Source organism: Dendropsophus ebraccatus, chromosome 7 (assembly GCF_027789765.1).
Source record: "Dendropsophus ebraccatus isolate aDenEbr1 chromosome 7, aDenEbr1.pat, whole genome shotgun sequence".
Taxonomy (NCBI): Eukaryota; Metazoa; Chordata; class Amphibia; order Anura; family Hylidae; genus Dendropsophus; species Dendropsophus ebraccatus.
This window is the reverse complement of record NC_091460.1, coordinates 127,069,542-127,088,698: the sequence shown is the minus strand read 5'-3', so window position 1 is coordinate 127,088,698 and position 19,157 is coordinate 127,069,542. Positions and strand designations below refer to the sequence as shown.

The 19,157-nt window shown below is 43.8% G+C and overlaps 1 long non-coding RNA gene across 1 annotated transcript; it reads left to right on the top strand.

Annotated features, from left to right (window-relative positions):
• The first annotated feature begins 4,282 nt into the window (after positions 1-4,282).
• On the top strand, positions 4,283-12,054 carry LOC138797025 (uncharacterized). Its single transcript, XR_011363876.1, has 3 exons — positions 4,283-4,365; positions 5,126-5,207; positions 11,909-12,054. It is a non-coding gene; the product is annotated as an uncharacterized lncRNA (long non-coding RNA).
• The last annotated feature ends 7,103 nt before the right edge of the window (positions 12,055-19,157 follow it).

Below are 19,157 nucleotides of genomic sequence, written 5' to 3'. Positions count from 1 at the left end.
CTATGTGCTGTTTGAATGTAGTTTTATGGTTGGCTGGCCATTGAGAGGTGGAGTTTTTTAAGCGGACAACCTATTTCTTGAAACAAGCTTTTCTACAACTTCTTTATTATTACTTATATGTTAATTGCGTAAGGCTAGTGCCTGGATATAGTTTTATATGTGTTCTATATACTATTGTTAACTCTCAGCGCACCATTCACTTTCAGTTTGTTATTGACTTAATAGTTGAGCTGTAACGGTACTTATGTGATACTCACTATACTGCTGCTGGCTTGCTTTACCTTTTGATTTTACTTGTATTGTTTTATGAAATATGTTCTAAACTTTAAAGAGGAGAACTATTACTGTGTGAAGCCTAGAAGGGAAGCTATTACTGACTGTCAGAATTAATAAGAACACTCTTGTAGTCAGGGCTGTAGAGTTGGAGTCGGAGCTAGTTTTGGTAGGAATTTGAAAAAATGTACCGACTCCGACTGCAGTTTAAAAAAAAAAATGTTTCAAAATGTTATAATTGAATTGTAATATTAATTTTATAAATGTTCCTCATCAATATTAAAGTACACATCCGGCGACTTGCTCTTTTTTTTTTTTTGGCTTATTTAACACACATTACAAAGTTATACAACTTTGTAATGTGTGTTAATAAGCTATCTGGCCCTATTCCCCCCTCTCCCACCCCTGCCCCCCCCCTCCGGAAGTGAAACAAACCATACATACCCATTAATTGTCGACCATGCCCTCTTCTCCAGGACGCCATCTTGTGTCAATGTTGTCAGAGCTGGGGGTGGGCCTGGTCTTCCTCCTTGGCGTCTTGTCGTAAAGGGAATAGGAGAGATTGGCTGGAGCGCATCACATAGCTTCCAGCCTGCTCAGCACTGATTGGCTGAGCTTGCTGGAATCCATGTGATGCGCTACAGCCAATGTAAAGGCTGCCAGTGCGCATGTGCATCTGCAGCCTTTTCTCTTCCATTCACTTTACTTGAATCCAGAAGTGAAGGAGTTCAGTAAACGCCAGCCGGAGATGATGGGGACGCGGCTGGTGGGAGATTCTAGCGGTGATCGTCACCAGAGAAATGGTGAGTATAAAGTGTGCGTGTGTCTTTGTTTTTTTTTTATCCCGCCGGAGTTGTCTTTTAACGGAAAATGATCAATCATTTACTCAAAATGGTGCCCTTTCAAAATAAGGGCAGATCATCTCACAAAACAAGGCCTTGTGGTGTCCCAACACGGGTGTTGCTATTGGTTGCACCCTTCGTAAAAGCCTGTACTTATTGTTAGTCAGTGGTGATAGAGTTTTGCCACTAGATGTCGATGTCCCTCTTTACTTCTTCTATTGCACTCTTCACCCACTCACAGTGCACTTTTTATACGCTGGGGAAAAAAGTCACATGGATAGAGGAAGTGCATAGGTCTTTCGAGCTGGACATTGTAGAGGAAGGAAGCAAGCTAGACAGCCCTCTGCCCGGTCCCCCTACTCTCAAAGTTCAGTCTTAGTCAGAACCCCGTATGGGTAGGAAGCAAGACAGGACACAGCTAACAGTTTTCTACTCAGTAACGCTACACAACACTATGCAGTGTTAAAACCCTCACAGGAGAGGACAAGTCAGAGACAACCTCAACCCACGCCGTTGACTAGGAGAGTCCCAGAGCAGGACAGTATCCACAGACAGCAGTAAGTTAGGAACTGATCCAGATAGAGCAAAGTTGCTAAGGCCTATGAACTCTATCTCGCAGCACAGTTGTCAGCAGGGAACCCTCAGCATTCCGCTCATCCAAGGTAACATCCCGGCAAAGCACAGTACTACTTGGGTTGAGACTCTCACAACATCCTCCTCTCTGCTACTAAGATTCTTTGTATCTCTCAACACACTATTCAGTAAGCACGACTGTACCGTCTACTACATTCCTATTAAAGATCTGGTTGTTGTATTGTCAAGTATTCGTCTACAAGTATTGTCAAGTGCATTATTAAGTGCTTTCTCAAGAGAAACCTATACTGTCAAAGCAAAGCTGTATAACTTGCTGCACACAAGTACCTTTCAAGTAAAAATTAGGTTATTTATGCTAAAGAGACTCTGTGATTCTTTGTCTCACACTGACACAGTGTACACCGCAACCTTGGGACATTTCCCCTTTCAGTGGGTGGCAGTTCCGATAGTCCGGGAGGGTCACTGCACCACTCTGGCCAACCGTGATCACAACCCAAGGGACCCTGTAGCAGCCTGACCACAGGGGAACAGGGTACAACCGGTCTTATCAACTAAAAGCAGGAGTGCCATCACAACTGTGTGCTCAACCGTCAATGGCATCACAAAATAACATCTTAAGGTCCGGCTGTATCTCAGTCAACCACCACCGGAGTGGCGTCACACCTCACCACCTAGCAAGTGACCGGACAATCCTCCGACACAACATCCCAGGGGGGTCACCACAACCTCATACAGTTATATGTATAGAGAAAAAGAATCATGGAATGCAACAATGAAAAAAAAAGCTGGGTCCACAAGGCTAAACATATGCCGTTTTTTTACCGTTCACATACAGTATGTAAAGGTTTCTGTTGTGTCCCCGCTTTTACTTCTTTCTTCTAGCCTATACAAATTCAGTTCTTTAGGTCCTTTCCTGAAAAGGTTGAGTATGACTTCAGTAATGAACAATCAATGACTTCTTACGTCGGTCATTATTTTAGTATAAAAGCAGGCAAAGAATTGGGTGTTAAATAAAGAAATGTATACAGTGGCTGAAAGGAAACATTTTCCCGAACCAAGTGAAATTGATTTTAGAACACTGAATGAATACGCACATTTATTAACTAGAAATACTCTTCTTTGCATATAAAAAGTGAATGTACCATCAATACATTAGTCGTGCACATGGATAGAATGACGCCGACGTGGAAAAGACAGTGCCATGGTCCTTTTTTGAACCGGGGCCTGGTTAATACATATGGCACCGTTCTACGCCCAGGCCGGGGGTGAAGCACTGGAGGCGGGCCGGACCACCTCCAATGGGAGGAAACCCAATCCCCTCCTCAATGGAGCCAAATCATACAGGGACGGGGTTTCCTCCCACTAGGGGCGTACCAGCTCGCCTTTATTGCTTCACCTCCGGCTGGTGCCTGGGAATAGAACGGCACCATAAGCGGGAATCGGTGGAACGCACCGGTGCCGTTCTATCCACGTGCAAAACTTAAAGAGGACCTGTAACCCCCCATGCCGGGGCAGAACCCGGCCGACACCCCAGTAGAGACCCTTATACTTACCCCGTACATGAAGTCCCACTCCTGGAGCCACTCCCGCCGCCAAGATATCACCGTCGGAAGCCCGGCGCTGCGCATCAGAGATTAGTCCGACGCTCATAGAGAATGAATGGAGCCACTGGGCTTCTGACGGTGATATCTCGGCGGCGGCAGCGTGTTCAGGAGCGGGACTTCATGTACGGGGTAAGTATAGGGGTCTCTAGCGGGGGGTCGGCCGGGCTCTGCCCCGGCACGGAGGGTGACAGGTTCCCTTTAAAGCAAATGTACTGATGGTGCATTAGCTTTAAGTAATCCAAACCATATACAATATATGTTAAATTCATACACACATGTCCCAAAAAACTTCTTTACTGTAACATCAATAGAGACTACATTTTAAAGTGACTATTAGTAGAGTATGTTATAATATACAGGAAGAAAGAACTAATCCAGAGTGCCTTAGAACACTGTAAAGTATATAAATTTCTGAATAAAGTATATAAAAAATAAACTGTCTGTAAAACAAGAAATGAATAAAAATTAACCTATTGGATTATCGACTTTCATTGTTCTCGATGTATGTAACAATTTTAAGTATAAATATCTACCACTCTGTCTCTCATTCCCGTCAGTATCTTCACCCAATTATTATATTTTGTGGAATCACATGTCTTAGATGGCAAAATGAAATCCAGGTCCCTTTCTTTGCTGAATCCCCCTTATCTGTAAGAAACAGTCACGGATAGTAGGAGTATTGGAAATGGTTGAAAGACTGCATGTATACCCCTAGTCTAAAAATAATGTTTAAAATATTCTTAAGTCTGGCAAATTTGGATATGCTTTTGCAATTGTAAATCATTAGACATTATTATATTGTATATGCTATCTGTAACACCCTGTTATTTTCCGGACTATTCCAACATACTTGTAACACCTTTACACATTCTAGCATGTATTAATACTTGCCTGCAGGGGGCAGGATATTACAGTATACACACAGAACAACAAATGTCATACTAATTATCCTTTATCTTCAAAGTAATTCTATAAAGAACAACAACAACAACAAAAATTCATCAGCACCCAGTTCATCCCATGTATCCTATAACAATTAGGAACTTTTTAAGGTCAGTGTGAAATTTGCCATTTTTTGGCTATTGAAATGTTTTAGAAAAGTTGTGAAATTTGACAAACTTAAGTTTCTTTTCAGCTATAGGCTATGTTCACACAATATTTTTTCAGCCCCTTTTAAAATGACGTCCGTTATTTTGAGTCTAAAATAACGGACGTCATTTAGCTGTCTGGCCTCCCTTTGGTGCAATGACTGGTGTTGGCACATTATTCTAGTTTGGGATTACTAATTGGCCTTTGGGTGTGGCTTAATTGAAAAGTCCATTGAATTTAATAGTAAAAAATGGAGAAAGAACTGTGACAAAAGAAAAACTGTGTGTGAATAACCAATAAAAAAGACCGCTGTTTGCAAAAGACGTCCGAAAATAATGATCATGTTCATTATTTTGACGTCCGCGGTAAAAACGTCTGTTATTCAATGCATTGTGTGCATTGGACATCTGTCTTCCCATTGACTTCAATGCATTGCCATTGCAGTCAGTTAAATATCAAATTTGGATGCCTTTTCTCTATTTTTGACGTTGTGTGAACATAGCCTCTGAGTGTTCACATTGTGGCCGATAAAGAGACCAAGCCAAGAGTTTTAACTTGACTTGAGTTTTAACCAATTTTTTCTATTTGACAGTCAGCAATCGGTCTCTTTTAGCCGCCAAACTTTGTCATCTTCAGTGCTGCACGGCACCTATGACATCCACCTGTTTTCCCCATAGATTACCGACATTATTCAGTATTCTCTGTTTCCTGTTTTCTTGCCAGATACCCAGATCGGTGGAAGGAAGCTGATGAGCTATTTCTACAATCTTCAAGTGGTACTGTGCCCGCAGCACAACCATCCAAGGTGAGCGATGACTTACTATTGTACGAACCCACTGTATCCCCGGATAACTGCACTATGGGGGGCATTTATTAAGTCCGGCGTTTTTTACGCCGGACTTAAAAATGCCCCCGCAGCTCCGGCACTACGAGGATTTATGTAAAGGCGGACTGCCTCTACATAAATCCCGTGCGCGCCGGTGCGCACCGCCGAAAACCTACGCCACCTGAGGACTGGAGTAGGTTTTCGGCGTATATTTGGGCGGAACGGATGGTAAATCGCACGGACTCTGAGTCCGCACCCTCCGTTCCGCCCACTACACGCCCCCCTGGCGTACTCGGCGGAAAGTGCCGATTTGCGAATATTTTATTAACACATTATTAGGCTATGTTCACACAACGTAAGTTTAGTATTAATCGCAGCCGTTATTGCCGATTTGCAACAATGGCCATGGTGAATACTAAGCTTACATTGTGCTGCAAGTAGAGGGAGCAAATACAAATAGTATACGCTCCAGCCGTGATTCCATCATTCATTAAATAACGGCCACAGAGAACCTGTCAATTCTTGTTTGTGCAGTGGTGAATTTGGATGTAGGCGCACACGGTTGCGCTCCATTGTGTGCAGCAGTGAATTCGATTTTGGTTGCGCCCCGCATACGGATTTTAAAGAAGATCATCTGGCTGGTACTGCAGTACCGGCCGGATGATCTTCAGTATTACCAGCTGTTCTAAATGGCCGGTGTTATACATAGTGTGAACCTGGCCTCAAAATAGAAGATTGCAGGAAAACAGCACTGAGGATGAAGGTAAGAAAACTACCTTCTTCCTCATACTCTTCTGCTGCATGGGAATGGAACAGCAAGTTTGTTTTTATCTAACCTGTTAGTTTCCCTTTAACGTACTCATGCAGATTAAGGCTATGTTTACACAACATATTTTTTGTGAAAAGTATGGCCGTTCTTTTCATAATGCAATGATTTGCATTGAAGTCAAAGCACAATGTATGGGTACAGCATTGGGTGCCTATGCCTGAATGACCCATGCCATATCCGTACGCCATTACTTGCTACCGAACTATGAAGCGAATTGCGGGTGAGGACTGGCTGTTATCAGTAGCAGTGATTGTGCTGCTGCCCATCATCAACCCCTTAATAACTGCGATCACAGCATTTATGTGTCAGTGACTGTTCCTATTTAATCTGTTTCCCTGACTGCTGGTGGTCTAATACTTACCTCTGTGCGGTCTGATCGTCAATATTCTCATAGAGTCTGCCTCAGGCAGTCTCTTTGAGGAGAGCACCGGCGCCATGGCATGCCATTGCATAGCATTAAACGGTATAAACAATATGATGATTGTTTGTAATAGTCCCCTAGGGGAACTTAAAAAGTGTAAAGAAATAAAAAATGTTTTTAAAATATGCCAAAGCCCCTCCCCTAATCACCTCCCTTTCCCAGTTTACAAATAAAACACATACATATAAATAAACATATTTGATATTGTAGTGTGCGCAATTTTCCGATCTATTAAAATATAACAATATTGTTCCCACATGGTGAACAGCGTAAATGAAAAGAAGAAAGAAAGCCAGGATTGATGATTTTTTTCTTACATTATATTAAAAAAACTAAAAAGTGATTAAAACGTCCAATCTAGACAAATTTGATAACCATAGAAACTAGAGATCATGGCGCAAAAAATGACGCCCCAATCAGCCCTGTAGGTGAAAAAATAAAACCATTTTAAGAGTCAGAATATGGACATTTTAATCCTAATTATTTGCAAAAAAAAATACAAATTTACTGTTAAAAATAGGAAAACAGTAGAAAAGCTATGAAAACATTTATATCACTGTTCAGGGAAGAAAAAGAGTGCTGCACCTCACACCTATGGCTGACACCAGTACCTCTCGGCTGCATAAAAAAACATCTGAATTTTGTGTATGAATTGATCAAGCCACAGTGCCCCATGTACCGCGTGCAGGTATTTGATACACATGGGTCCCTACACTAAGTCCACACTGTGCCAGTCGGTGGCTACCACCCCCGCAGGCGTGCATGAGCAGGGAAGGAGGGCCATGGAACGGCCCTGCAACCCCCATGCCACAGGACCAGACCCAAAAATGCCCCCCCCCCCAAAAAAACTCCCAGCCAGCACCGCCGGCGGCAGGGCCGGCGTTAGGGGGGGGCAAAGTAGGCACTTGCCCAGGGCCCCCATCCCCCAGGGGCCCCCTAGCTCCTTCCTTCATTAGTGGAGCAGGAAGCAGAGCAGCACAAGCAGCTCCCCTGCTCCACTAATGAACGAAGGAGCTGAGCTGTGAGGACGGAGCGCCCCTCCTGCAGAGCTGCCTGTGCCCTACAGAGGAGGAGGAACGGCAAGCCCAGGTAAAGAAATAGAGGGGGGGGTTAGAGGGTCACGGAGACTGGGGGCGGGACTTGCGGCCAGGGGGCGGTGCTTACGGGCGCGGGTGGGCGGAGCCTCGGGTGTCTTTATAAAACAGTAACCCCCTCCCCATATACTAGCCTAGCGAACAGTATACAGGAAGGGGGCAGGGGATCTTGTATGATGCAGTCCCCCCTTCCACCATATACTGTTCAGGGCCCTCCTCCCTCTGTATCTATGGGCACCAGGCCCTGAGCAGTACATGATGGAGGTGGGTGCTGAATCACACAGTATCCTGTATGATAAAGTACCCCTATATCTCTCCTCTGCTCTACTACTACCCCCAATACTGCTCTACTACTACCCCCAATACTACTCCTAATACTGCTCTACTACTACCCCCAATACTACTCCTAATACTGCCCTACTATTACCCCCAATACTACTCCTAATACTGCTCTACTATTACCCCCAATACTACTCCTAATACTGCCCTACTATTACCCCCAATACTACTCCTAATACTGCCCTACTACTACCCCCAATACTACTCCTAATACTGCCCTACTATTACCCCCAATAATGTTCTACTACTACCCCCAATACTACCCCCAATACTGCTCTACTACTACCCCCAATACTACTCCTAATACTGCCCTACTACTACCCCCAATACTACTCCTAATACTGCTCTACTACTACCCCCAATACTACTCCTAATACTGCCCTACTATTACCCCCAATAGTGCTCTACTACTACCCCCAATACTACCCCCAATACTGCTCTACTACTACCCCCAATACTACTCCTAATACTGCCCTACTACTACCCCCAATACTACTCCTAATACTGCTCTACTATTACCCCCAATACTATTCCTAATACTGCCCTACTATTACCCCCAATAGTGCCCTACTACTACCACCATCAATACTACTCCTAATACTGCCCTACTACTACCCCCAATAGTGCCCTACTACTACCCCAATACTACTCCTAATACTGCCCTACTACTACCCCAATACTACTCCTAATACTGCCCTACTACTACCCCCAATACTACTCCTAATATTGCTCTACTACTACCCCCAATAGTGCCCTACTACTACCACCATCAATACTACTCCTAATACTGCTCTACTACTACCCCCAATAGTGCCTTACTACTACCCCAATACTACTCCTAATACTGCCCTACTACTACCCCCAATACTACTCCTAATACTGCCCTACTATTACCCCCAATACTACTCCTAATACTGCCCTACTATTACCCCCAATAGTGCCCTACTACTACCACCATCAATACTACTCCTAATACTGCTCTACTACTACCCCCAATAGTGCCCTACTATTACCCCCAATAGTGCCCTACTACTACCCCAATACTACTCCTAATACTGCCCTACTACTACCCCCAATACTACTCCTAATACTGCTCTACTACTACCCCCAATACTGCTCTACTACTACCCCCAATACTGCTCTACTACTACCCCCAATACTGCTCTACTACTACCCCCAATACTGCTCTACTACTACCCCCAATACTGCTCTACTACCATTGCTATTATTACCTCCACTCCTGATACTACTACTACTCCCAAAACTGCTACTCCCCTTATCTACTACTACACCCCTCATCTTATATGCTTCTACTATTGCTACACCCCTTATCCACTATGCCTATACTACTACACCCATCAAAAAATAAATAAAAAAAATCGAGAAAAGAAAAAACGAGATTTTATTTTTTGCCCACATCACCCCAGCCCTAGGAGATGCTATCTGCTGGGGGCGGGGGGGCATTTAACTATCAGTGGAGATGCTATCTGCTGAGGGGGCAACTATCAGTGGAGATGCTATGTGCTGGGGGGGGGGGGGGAACAGGGGAGATGCTATGTGCTGGGGGGGGGGTAACTATCAGGGGAGCTGCTATCTGCTGAGGGGGCAACTATCAGGGGGCTAGCTAACAGGTGTAAAACCTACAGTGAGATGCCTCCTATATTGGTGGATACTACATACTGGGTGGTGGAGGTAACTACCAGAAGAATTACCTACAGAGGGATACCGACTATATGTACTATGGAGGCACAGAGGGACCTATCTACTATATAGGGCACAGAGGGGTCTTATTTAAGGTCACAGAAGATCACCCCACCTCGAGCAGCGCGCCAACCGCTGACAAAAAAGTATCGGGACCTTAAATTGCTGCTACAATGTTTTAGCATTTGGGGCCCCACCTTCAACTTTGCCCAGGGCCACATTTTGTCTAAAACCGGCCCTGGCCGGCGGAAGAAGCTGCCCCCAAACAGCACAAGTCTGGAAAAGGTATTGCGCTCACCATTGCTACTGCAGATAGAATGGGACAAAAAGGAGGGATAAAAGCACATGCACTGAGGTGTCTCCTGCTAATTGCGGTCATGTGGGTCTTCCAGGAGGAGTGCAGAGCATATACCTGTGCTCACACGACAGTACCTCCATGTTTTTCCCATTCTGCAGCAGTTTTGGTGAGTGTAATACCATATCCATACTTGTGTTGTTTGGGGGCAGCCTTCCTCGCTGGTGGTGCTGGCTGGGACTTTTGGGGGGGGCACTTTGGGTCTGGTCCTGTGACATGGGGGTTGCGGGGCCGTTCCATGGCCTCCCTTCCCTGCATGTGCACGCTTTGCGGGGGTGGCGGTCACTGACCGACACGGTGTGGTTAGCGTAGGGACCCGTGTGAACCAGGAGACCTGCACGCTGGTACACGGGGCGATATGGCTTGAACAATTCATATTCCAACATCCTGAAGTTGTTTTTTTTAAAATAGGCTTAGCAGCATTAGTATCAGCCATAGGTGTGATGTGCAGCCGCTCCTCTCTCCATGTCGGAATTGATATCACTGTATTCGTACTGCCATATAACATAAAGATAACAGGTCAGACTTATCATAAAATGCATTATGAAAACATAGACCCCCCCCCCCCCCAAGCTGGACAATTGCATTTCTTTTATAATTTCACCCCATAAATAATAATAATATTTGGGGTTTCGTCATATATTGATTTCATGGTAGACTGAAAGGTGCAATTAGAGTTCACTTGTTCCTAAAAAAAAAAAAAAAAAACGAGCCCTGACATGATCCTGTAAACAGAAAAATAAAAGTGCTATAGCTCTTAGAAGGCGAGGAGAAAAAAAAATGAAAAGTGGCCTGGTCATCTGTCACTAGGTTTATTCCACCTTAAATGAGGGCAGCATGAACTAGTGACAGAAATGCTGAACAGATCGGTGTATTACTCACATCATTTTATTCAGCTGTTCTCCTAATATGCAGGAGAATAGGATTCTTGCCACACCCCTCCCCCCGCCCTCCAGCTGCTGATTGACAGTTGACTGCCTATATACAGCATGGATAGATAACTGCCAATCAGCAGCTGGTGGGTGGAGTTTCTGCCTTATTTGAATATTCAGGACTACTGGGCTCATGCACATAATGGAGAGGACTACTTATTGTCCATGTTATTCAGGAGGATATCTCTGGATCAGCTGCACAGAACAGTGTAAGTGATACATCATTCTGTCCAGCTTCTCTGTCACTATTTTATGCTACTCTTCGATAGGACAACATAAACCTGTTGACAGAGTCTCTTTAAGAGGTTAATCACACTGCTGACTATAATCATATGAAATCCCTGACTTTGTGGCTTTTGCAGGTCACGCCAAATATTGATTTGATTTAGTGTTGTGTTCTGTTTATTCCTGTTGCCTTTTGTTAATTACAGTACTTTCCAGTAGAGATGAGCAAATTTACTGTAAAAACAAAGCAAACCGCTTTGTTAGCTCAGCACTCGGCTTACCAGCCGGTTGCCTTTGAACTCTGTGTCGCTCCGCCCCAGGTACCTGGAAAAGCTGGGTCCAGTCCTGGGAAACTCCTCCCCGTTTCCTAGGACTGGATCCAACTCTTCCCAGTACCTGGAGTGGCACGGACTGCAAAGGCAGCCAACGGATACGCTGCTGAGCTAACAAAGCGGTTCGCTCATCTCCTCTTTGCATTTTTCTACACCTGCCTTTTTGCATAGTACCGTTTACTGAATTGTTTTGTTTGCATAGTATACCATAAGCCAAAATAACATCTAGCGATAAATCTGTATAATAGTAATAATTGTCTTGGGATACATTAACTCAAGAGAAAAATTTACTGAGAAATTTAGATTTCTATCAAATTTTCCACAATTCAGGGAAATTAGGTGTTAAGAAAACTCATAAGAAAAGAGCCATTTTTTTTTCCCTTCTTTTGAATTATACAAATTAGAGTCACAGGTTAAATTGTTAATGCAACTTCCTTCCTAATCACTTCCAGACCAAGTCCCAAGAGCTGTCTATTATCCTAGAACACAGCATTTCGGAATTTTCGAGCAGTTGTAAATGGAACGGCCCTTTGTTTGCGTCGGCTTGTTTTATTCTCAGCAGGTGCTGCATGTGGCTGGATTTATACCTTGTCAAAACTCATACACCATGGCTGTACAGTGCAGTGACTGCTCAGCCAGCACGCTCTGTCACCACAGCCTCATCCTCATTAAATAAAATAGACTTTCCGGTTTATTTTTATCAGCTGTCTGACTTGATTTTCACCCTTTGTGAGCCAAAGGAAGCTATTGGTAGCCACATATATACAGGTACAATTAGAAGAGCGTTCTAAAAACACACTGGTTTTCTTGTTAAAGGCGATGCATATAGGTTCGTGCAGATTGTGACCCAGCTTTTCCAGATTCCTGATCAAATGTACCTGTTTTATGCAGCAGTACCATAGCAAGAAGTTGAATAACCCACTAGTTACGTTATGGTGCGTTTACACAGAAAGATTTTGGAAGCCAAAGCCAGGAATGGATTTGAAAAGAGGATAGATCCCCGTCTTTCCTTTATGACCTGTTCTCTGTTTATAGTCTGTTCCTTGTTTTGGCTTCAAAGATCTGTCAGATAAATCTGTCTGTGTAAATGCACCATTACTCAGGAGTCCAAAAAAACAGGTGACCATCTGTGCTGGCAGCCATATTGCCCGTCTCCTAAGACCAGATACAGTTTGGCTTCATAGAACACAGCACAACTCAAGGGCATGTATTTACAGATCATTTTAGTGGGATATGCTTTTTGACAGTCAGGTCCCCAGGGATTAAATTAACCGCCTGTGGGCCAGACTGTGCCATGTTCGGGGAAGGGTGGAGAGTTAACTTACTCTTCGGTCTTCTCTACTTCAGCCAATCAGCGGCTGAAAAAGGACCTTGCTAGAGCCACTGATTGGCTTTGCAGAGACTTGTGCAGTGTCTAAGCCTCTAAAGTAAATAAAAAAACACAAGACACAAATGAAAAATATTTTTTATTCAAAAAATAACACCCCCACACCCCTCGTTGACTATTTTATTTAAAAAGGAAAGGGAAAAAAAACGCTGGTCATCAATGTAGTCCAACGAATTCGACATAATCTGGAAACCATTATCTTAAAAACAAAAGGAGAGACACAAAAAATACCAGGAGCAGAACACCCATCATTTTGACAGGTGCTTGACGTACTGCTTAGAGTCTGGCACACAGGGGGTTAAGTGAGGATGCATTTCATCCACAGTTAACCCCCTGGGAGCCAGACTGATCTTACATTGCACACATACCAGCAAGGAAGGGGGTTAAGTGCCCCCCCTTTCTTGCTGAGATGGGTGCAATGCGGAGGGGAACCACTCAGCCAATCAGTGGCAAGGGCAGGGTCCTGCCTCAGCCTCTGTTTGGCTAAAGCAAAGAAAACTGAGAGAATACTGGAGGGTTAACTCTGCGTGCCGGGTCTAATGCCTGCTTTGTGTCTTTTTTTTATATTTTATGGGAAAATGAAAGTCATGCTACAGTACAATTAGTACTGCACAAAACAAGATGGAGAAATAAAAAGGTTATGGCTCTTAGAAAGCAAGGAGGGAAAATGAAAATTAGTTCTGTCCACAAGGGCAAAATAAGTTGTGTCCTTCAAGTGGTATACTCACCTGCAGAACTTCAGCGCTGCTGCATCCTGCACTCACTTCCTGCTTTGGTGGGGAAGAGAGGAGGGGACACAGTGACACCAAGCTGAATTGGCTCTGAGCCTGCGATTTTAAAGGGAGTCATAGCAGGGTTAAAGTGTGCACATACCAGCTACTGAGGGTCCTGGCCACCGAGGGATGTCACAGCCTAGCCACTGCTCATAGGCAGCCTGGACAATGAGCTGTCAACAGTAAAAAAAAGATTCATAGCTAGCAACTTTTATCAACACATAATAAGATAATAAATAATAAATTATTGATTAACTTGGATCTATTTTTACCTGGACCCCCATCAAGAGAACAGTGGCCCCTGAGTCCCCTGTGTTAATGGAGTAGCAGTGCGCCTGCATAACCACCACATTATTCACTCTCCATGGACTTGGCTAACAATGTTTTACCTTATGTTTTAGGAAACCCATTTTCCATATTTAGGCTATGTTCACACAAAGTAAGAGACTGGCTGTTCTGTTACCCGGCCGGCTGATCTTTGCAGCTGCAGAGTTCTGATGCGGGTGCATCCGTGCGCGCCCGCATCAGAACTCCCTACAGCACACCAGAGCCACTTGCTCCATAGTGTGCACTGACCGGGTTTTTTGCGGCCGCAGAAAACTGACATGTAAGATTTCTACAGAGCCGCAAGTGATCCCGGCCGGAGCATATAATATGTGTATACACTCCGGCCGGGATTCCATAGAAGGCAACAACGGCCATACGTTTACAAAAAAACATATATGTTGTGTGAACACAGCCATACATGTTATCAGATGTACACTATGGAATGAAGGCCAGTGAAATATTGTAACAAATAATCCAGTGTTTGTCTTCTGAACGTCAACCATTCATTTTTGGATTTATACACAGGGAGAAAAAGAATTTAGAATTCCCCTTGATGATCACATTATGACAAAACCCGGCAAAATAAGTACCCTCTTAGCTGCCAAACAAAGAGCAAAACATAACTGGGCATTCATTGTTTAGGGGAAAAGAGAAGATGTTTTAGAGGAAAAGTCTGCCATGTGTCCTCAAATTGGAATGTGCATTAGCTGACCCATCCCTGCCACGGTCAGATTATTGCTATTATGTTTCCTGGGTGACTAATTTTCTGCTCCAGGTCAGTGCACAGAGTGTATGTCTATCACTGGAAAGACAGATCCAGTTCTGTCTAGAGAGCACAGCAAATGAACGCAGGTTATTCACATGTACTGTCATCATGCCCACTTGCTTTACAACTTGAGGGCGTAGGTATGATAAGGTACCTGAATATCTATCAAATAAATTATGAAAATAATCTGAAAAGAAAGTAAAATCTAATACTTCACACTCTATAGGAAGCTAGACATGTAATCATCATTCAGGCTATGTTCACACTGCGTATGAGTCCGGCCGTAGTTCGTACGCCGCCGTACATGTGCGGCTGAAACTACGGGCGTGGGAAAAATCGACAGGCGGCCGGATGCGTATGAACCGCGACCACACGCCCGTAGTACAGTTATGCTTCCCTAGCTTGTTTCGAAGCGATCTGGAACAGGTCATTTACTTGGAAATCTTCACCCAGCCCAATAAAACTCACAGAACCTTTTGGATCGAAAAATCAAGTTCAATTTGGCTGAAATAAGTACTCCGTACAGGACCGCATGGGAATCCACGGCCGTGAGTTTCAACATTTCCGTCCTCAAACAATGGTCTTGTTCACTTTTCACGGCGCCGTATACGATCCGTCCGTAAGCTCATACGTAGTGTGCATTGTGCGGCCGTATATCGTATACTTTCAAGCGAACGCATCAACCTCAAAACTACGTGCTTATATTCGCGGTTCGCACTACGGTCGGAAAGATACGTAGTGTGAACATAGCCTCAAAGTGTCTATAGGGCCAAACCTTTGAAAATGTATAACATCTTTACAATCACTTCTGATTGCTAGCATTTAAAGGGGCATTGCACTATTATCAAATATTTCTCTGCAACCAAGTAAGAAGGTGCAACCTCCTAACATACAAGCTAGGGTAATTACATGCAAGTATATAATGCTTTCAGAGGGAGCTCTATAACAGGCTCTGGTGTATGTTTTTTTCTTTTCTCTATTAAAGGGGTGATCCAGTGTTAGAAAAACACGGCCACTTTCTTCCAGAGACAGCACCACTCTTGTCTCCAGTTTGGGTGTGGATTTGCAACTCCATTCCATTGAAGTGAATGGAGCCTAATTTGAAACCACACCTGAGCTGGAGATAGGAGTTGTGTTTTCTCTGGAAGAAAGTATCCATGTTTTTCTAAAGCTGGATAACCCCTTTAGGGTACAAACACACACCCCATATACGCAGCAGATCTGCAGCAGATTTGATGGTGCAGATTTGATGCTGTGTTCAGTTATTTAGATATAATCTGCTGCGTATTTGTTGCGTATCGCAGCAGTAAATACGCTGCGCATGCGGTGTGTGTGTTTATACCCTTAGGGTGTGTTCACACCAACAGGATCCGCAGCAGATCTGCAGCAGATCCGCAGTAGATTTGATGGTCCAGATTTGATGCTGTGTTCAGTTATTTAAATGAAATCTGCTGCGGATCTACAGCAGAAAATCAGCTGCGGATCTGGTAAGTGTGAACGTACCCTAAAGGGAGAGGTTTTTTAAAAAATCTCATAAAGACAACCCCTCTCCGTATTCCATATAGCATATGAATTTTAAAAAAAGCTCAATCCATCTATGTAATTTCATGTGAATGCCCCCCATACAGTGTTTACATATTCCATGAAAAACCAGTATGAAAAGGGTTAAAGCGACTCTGTACCCACAATCTGTCCCCCAAAAACCACTTGGACCGTCAGATAGCTGCTTTTCATCAAAGATCTGTCCTGGGGTCCGTTCGGCAGGTGATGCAGTTATTGTTCTAAAAAACAACTTTTAAACTTGCAGCCCTGTGTCAAACGGCCACCCCTCCTCCCCACCCCCTAGAACATTTTCTTCTGTCTGAACATTGCACATGTGCCTTAACGATCCAGCCTATGTGCCGTGCTGACACAGGTGAGGAATAGGAGACAATCTGCCTGGAGCATTCCTAATGATGATGCCTAATGCATACACAATCTAGGCCACGCCAGTGGGCACAGGGCTGCAAGTTTAAAAGTTGTTTTTTAAGACAATATCTGCATCACCTGCCGAACGGACCCCAGGACAGATCTCGGATTAAAAGCAGCTATCCAAAGGTACAATTAGTTTTGGGGGGTCAGATTGTGGGTACAGAGTCGCTTTAAATGTCATAAGGCATCAATGGGATTCCCACTTTTTGAACCCTCAGAAATCACCTGTAAAATATGAGAAAACCTAGAAGATTGCTGGCAGAAAAAGACTGCCTTTTCCATCTAGTCTACTCTTATACTACTTCCTTTTCTTAGGCTAGCTATGTGTTTATCCCAGGCACGTTTAAAGGGGTTTTCTAGGAATCACTCCGATCAGTGATTGATGGCTTATCCCGTGGATAAGCCATCTATCTGTTCTTCCAGAAAAAAAACCCTTTTAAAGGAGAAGTCCGGCGAAAATTTTTATTAAAGTGTTGTATTGCCCCCCAAAAGTTATACAAAGTTATACAAATCACTTATACAACACTTATTATGGGAAATGCTTATAAAGTGCTTTTTCCCCTGCACTTACTACTGCATCAAGGCTTCACTTCCTGGATAAAATGGTGATGTCACTTCCTTGATAACATGGTGATGTCACATCCCGACTCCCAGAGCTGTGAGGGCTGTGGCTGCTGGAGAGGATGATGGCAGAGGGATGCTCAGTGTCCCTCCAGTGTCCTGTGTCCCTCAGTGTCCTTCTGCCATCATCCTCTCCAGCAGCCACAGCCCGCACAGCTCTGGGAGTCGGGCCGTGACATCACCATGTTATCCAGGAAGTGACATCACCATGTTATCCAGGAAGTGAAGCCTTGATGCAGTAGTAAGTGCAGGGAAAAAAGCACTTTATAAGCATTTCCCATAATAAGTGTATATTGGTGATTTGTATAACTTTTGGGGGGCAATACAATACTTTAATAAAAATTTTCTCTGGCTCTTCCTTTAAGACCGTATTACACAGCCCTATAACCCGGGGGAAGTGAATGCCAACTTGTCAGCTCAGTGCTCACTTCCTCCTCGTTCCTCGCTCACTGCCTGTGCTATTATCCAACGATCAGTGATCTGCTATTGCATGGAGGGACTCGCTCACATCATAAAAGACCACAATCAGTAGACAATGTGCATGTCAACGTCCTATTACACTACACTATTATCAGCCTTAACGATCGGTAATCGGCCAACTAGCATGGCGGCTCAGTGGGGGCAGCACCATGGCTCAATGGTTAGCACTGTAGCCTTGCAGCGCTGGGTTCAAATCCCACCAAGGGCAACATCTGCAAAGAGTTTGCATGTTCTCTCTGTGTTTGTGTGGGTTTCCTCTGGGTACTCCGGTTTCCTCCCACACCCAAAACATACAGATAGGTGGATTTAGATTGTGAGCCCTATTGAGGACAGGGAGCATGTCCCCAATAATTGGCGAAACTATGTAAAGTGCTGCAAAATCTGTGTGCGCTATACAAATAAAAGCATTATTATAACTAAGGACTATAATCGTTTAGTGTAATAGGGCCTTTATAATCAGTTACTGTGAATTTAACAACCATATCTACTGGAAGTTTGTTCCGAGCATCTACTACTCTTTCACCTGGAGCACCTGGCAGCATGTGTTCAGTTTGCCTTCAGTGCCACCCCAGGGCAAATGATGCAATATATAGTGATTATTGAAAGTAATGGGTGGGTCATATGATGCGTGATTGTGCAGGGTACTTCAGCAGTGCTTGTAGCTACTCCTTTCTTTGGCTAACAGAAGAGAATCACAGACTGTTATATAATATAACCTACAAAAAAGCCTCCAAATATATCTAAACCAAGAAAGTTATGTAACTGTCTTGTTTTGGATATTTTTGGAGTTTTTTTTTTTGTAGGTTCATGGCAAACGAGTTTAGGTTGTTTGCCATAGCGGTTTTTTCAGAACGTTTATCATCGAAAAATTGCTTTGTGGAATAGGAACCTAAGTGCCATAGCTGTCTAAAGGACACAGAAAGGCAAGGCTCCAGTGAGCAAAAGTGTGCAAATGAGAAGTGAAAAAACATTGGTCAGATGAATACAGATTCTGATGAGACGGTCAGAATTGGGCACAAGTGGCATGTTTTTTTTTTTTTTTTGCCATAGCCGGATTATATTATAGCAGCTTCATAGGACACTTCCAGCAGGACAAGGCACCATACCAGGAGGGTTGTACGGACATGGTCCAGAAACATGAGTTTCCCCCTTAGGGCCCTATTACACGGGACGATTATCGTGCGAAAAATCGTTATATCGTTTGAATTTAAACAATAATCGTTTTGTGTAATTGCAGGCAACGATCGAAAAATCGTTCGTATGTCATTGATCGTTGATTTAGATCTGAACCTAAAATTATCGGTAATCGTTCGCTGTAATTCCACATTCGTTCGCTCAAGTTCCGCATTTTTTCACTAATCGTTCAGTGTAATTGC